Below are 4,553 nucleotides of genomic sequence, written 5' to 3' on the forward strand. Positions count from 1 at the left end.
GGTGCACAAACAATGTTGATCCGCAAGGGATCAGTATGGACTTGGAACAAGATACCAAACTGCTTACCAAACCCAGATCCTCTCTACTATTCTGCTTTGATCCAAGCAATCTAATACAACTCTCTGAAGCTGATGACCATCCACATCAACATTTGCATCCCCCTTATCTTCTCTCCAACTAACTTCACAAAAATGAATCGCAACTGTGTTTTCCTTGTACAGAAGTGGTGAGAGTGAGACCCACAGCAGAGTTAATCATGCGCGGCCAGGCCGAGTGTCTTCCTCCAAACCAGACATGAAGGCATTAGACTTTTCCACCACAATTAGGTGGTGTTTCGATCCAGTGACTAAAATTTAGGAGATGTATCGGGAGGATGTTGTATGGGGTGTTCGGATACTAATAAAAAAATAAATTACATAATCCGTCAGTACTCTACGAGACGAAATTTTTAAGTCTAACTAATCTGTCATTAGCACATATTTACTGTAGCACCACATTGTCAAATTATAGACTAATTAGGCTTAAAAGATTCGTCTCGCAAATTAGTCACAAACTATGCAATTAGTTTCGTAATTAGTCTATATTTAATACTTTATGCATATGTTCAAATATTTGATGAGACAATGACTAAAATTTAGAAAGGGCAACCGAACACCACCTTATTCGAGAACCTCGAGACCGTATTGAAGCCGTAACCCCTGACACGACCCACCTAAAACAAAATCGAGACACCATAAGCAAACCAAAATCAAGCGCTTCGCTCATAGGATCAAATGAAAAGACGAAAGTTGCGGCAGGAAAACATGGGGACCAAAGAAGCCGCTTTCTAGCTCAGTGCTTCCCCTCTTGTTTTTCCCCTTTTTATTACAAAGAAGAAGAGATCTTGTGCCCTGTTCGCTTGCTTATAAGGTCATGTTCGTTTCTTTTATAATCTGTCTTTTTTAGTTTATTTTTTTAGCTGGAACAATATTTTTCTCTCACCATAAATCAGCTGAAACAGTGTTTTGATTTGTTTTTTCAGGGAAACAAATGGGGTTTAAGTCGTACTTTTTCAACGAACGAACAATATTTTTCTTTCAGACCAAATCAGTCAACGATATTTTAAGCGGCCAAGCGAACAGGGCACTTTTTTGGGCATGGGATTCACCAACCGCCGAGTGCTCCGAAAAGCAAAACAACACGGCCATCGTACCTCGGACGTCGAGTGGCCGTGGCCGGCAAGGACGGCCGGAGGGCAGCCAGCGCGGTGGGGCGGCGGAGTCAAGCGGGAGCGCGAGTAGGGATGATCCCCCGAGCAGGAAGCGGAGCGGGGGTGCGTTGCGTTTGCGTACTTACGTCGCGAGTAGCCGACTAGCGAAGCGGGTAGCGGCGCGGATCTATAAGAAGCCTCGAACTAGAAGAATCGGGGCCTGGCGGCTGGCGGCTGGCCGAAGTAGGCTTCGCCGGTCTGCTGTTTCAGGGGCCTTGGACCCGCTGTGGATGTTGGCTTCGTCAGGCCACGTAGAATCGGACGAGAAAAGATAAGAAGGCCCGGTTTAGATGGTAAGTTTTTTCACTTTTTTTTTCATCACATCAAATCTTTAAACACATGTATGAAATATTAAATGTAGATAAAAAATACTACAATGTCAAATACTGATTTCTAATCCCAAACTAAATAAGGCCGAAAATAGTGGCCTCGCAAGCCTGCTAGTATCCTGCAGACGACAGATATGCCTCGTCTGATAAAATATAGAAGCTACAAGCAAAGCACGCGATGGGAGGAACCGAGGAAGTGCTCCCAACATTTGCTTTTTGTCTGGTAAAGCTGGAGAGAGAGAGAGAGAGTGTTGTGTCAGTGTGGCTGCGATAGAGTGGGACTGGGAGGTGGTGGCTTCATCAGGCGCTCTACTCCTACGTGTAGGTAAGCTTTTTGCTGAGGCTAACGCTGGTATTCGCCTACGCTGCGCTTGCTCTAAGCGGCAGATTACTAAAAAGTGAAAACCACCGGGCACCGGCTGGTGGCTAACTCGGTCCACCTTGGCACTGAGACTCTAAGGGTGACATGCCGCATTGCCTGTTTTGAAGTAGTGATGGATTTTTTTTCCTGTTTTCAATATTGTCCATGTTCGGCCTCTATTAAATCAACTTCTGCTGATTTGTATGGTTGATTTGTTGTGAGAGAAAAATACTATTCCACAGCTAAGTTGTACGGATTAATGCCGGCTGAATAGCACACGTGAACAGAGCCCTGATTAATAAATAAAAGTCTTTAGTATAGTTTTATATGTTAGTCGTATCATTAAATAGTTACATAACGTTTGTGATCATGAGTGGTTATATTTTTCTAGATTTGTTCTAAAAATAAATGATGTTATTCTTTCAGTGATAAACAACGTATCGTCAGCACTAAGACCCTTACAGCGTGTAAAAGGCATGGTGCACAGCGAGGGTGCAAGCCACGCGTTATTGGTCAAAACTCGAAATACTGGAGATGAAACTACATTGTCGCTTACATATAGCGCATGGTAAATATGTAAGCCACGACGCACAGCGAGGATGTAAATCGCACGAAGGCAATGGTGTACAGCGATGATACAATTCATGGCTAGCAAATAATACCAACGGGCACGACGATGAATCTCATCTCCTCTTTTTACTCAGTTTTTTTTTTAAACTATACTACCTCATCACCACTGCTAATACTAATGTGACAGTATTATAAGCGAGCAGGAGGCATACCGAGATGGGCAGAGAGGTATTTGTTCGTCTTGTTGCTCCTGTCTGCCTTGTGCCTTCTGAGGGCCTCTTTGACAGGGCTCCGGCTCTTTGACAGGGCTCCGGCGGCTTCGGCTCCCGCACTTGTCGGTCGTCCACGGGCCGATAGGTGCCAGGGGGAGCCGGAGCCGTGGAGCCCGAAAAAACGAGCTTCTTCGGCTTCGGCGGTGTCTGTAAGAAAGGAAAGGAAGAGAGAGAAAAATGACTCCGATGAACAGTAGCCCTCTGTCGACTCGTGGGTGGCCGACAGGTGAACAGAGCTAGGAGCCGGAGCCACCGGAGTTCTGCCCTAAATGTTTTCTCCTCAATTCTCTCTCCAGCGCTTCAGCCTAGAGGCTACTCCTACACCGTATGTATACACTGTTGCCGACTTCTTGTTTTGCTTGTCCGTTTGTTGGTACGGGCACCCAGCGACATACAAGGGCCTCTGCCTCTCACGGTCGCAGGTGGCACCGTGTCAGGCAGACCAGCCTTTCCTTTCATCGTAAATGATAGTAGATTATTTACTGTTGGCTGGTTTGGTGTGAGAGAAAAATATTATTCTAACTTATAATCCACGAAATCGCTGAACTTTCAAACTGGAAGCTACGAGACGAATTGATCCATCCGTGTCCATGCTGCGCCTCAGATGGATCCAAAGATCATGCTGCCTCGCGAGTCGCGACTGATGCTGCCGCCTGCCGTGCGAGCACCGGCGGAGGGAGAGCGCTCTGTTCCTCTTCAGAGAAAGAGGAGTTCGCGCGGCGCTGGGACCGGACGAGGCACGCCGATCCCGTGCCGTGGGCCCGTGGCGCCAACGGCAGCCAGCAAGTTAGAGGAATTGTTTCCGGCAGATTGTTGCACTCGTGAATTGCAGTGCCTTTTTTCTCCCTTCGCTCGTGTCAGCTTGCTTGGCAGAGCGGTAGTGTGCTGCTGCTGCTGCACTTTTGGTGCCTTGGTGCTCCTACTAATAATAATCAAGCAATCAGCCAACCTCGTACGCACTATTGGTGTTATTAGTAGATAGTGGGAGTGTAGGACCACTGTCGGGATAGCTTCCTCCATTTCTTTTTTTTTTCCAATGGGAAGGCACGTGGGATGACTAGGACTTGCAGTGCCATTCTTTCGAGTGTAACGCTGCGAACGAGGGCGTGGCCCAATATTGCGTTCGGTTTTTTTATACGAACGAAAAAGTCGGATGTTACGTCCTCAATTTTCGCGAAAGTCTGTTTTTTATTTCTGAATTCCAAAACGGGGTAAAACAACTCCTTCAACTTTTAAAACCGTTTATCTTACCTGCCCTGTTATAAGCAGTTTTAAAAGCGGTTTTGTCTTATTTATTTATTTATTTCGGCCGAATCTTTGAAAAATCATAGTAAATCACAGAAAAACCATTAAATGGAAAACTCAATTTGGTTGGACTCCGCATGAGTAGATCTACACAGTGAACATATAATATGATATGCTTTAGTACGGAGTTTTTGTTGTGGCTTTAGATCTATGCTTTTCTGTAATTAATTGAAATAATTCATAGCTGCAGTTTCTATGGTCTAATTGTGATGAAAATTTTATGGTGGGCTAATTTTATGGCGTTTGATCGGCGAAGAACTCGCTGACGGCGAGGTCTCCGGCGACGCAGTCTTCACCACTAGCTTCCCCTCTTCATTCCGCACCCAATGAGCTAGATGGTTGAAGCTCTACCAGTGGCTAGGCATGGCGGCGGCGCTAATGGTGGCTCGGCGGTGGTGCGCGGTGGCGCTCTGACCATCTCCGACCACGGCGAGCTCGGACGAGCGTGGCTATAGCTTCAGGGTGA

This window comes from Miscanthus floridulus, chromosome 2 (assembly GCF_019320115.1).
Source record: "Miscanthus floridulus cultivar M001 chromosome 2, ASM1932011v1, whole genome shotgun sequence".
NCBI classification, from domain to species: domain Eukaryota; kingdom Viridiplantae; phylum Streptophyta; class Magnoliopsida; order Poales; family Poaceae; genus Miscanthus; species Miscanthus floridulus.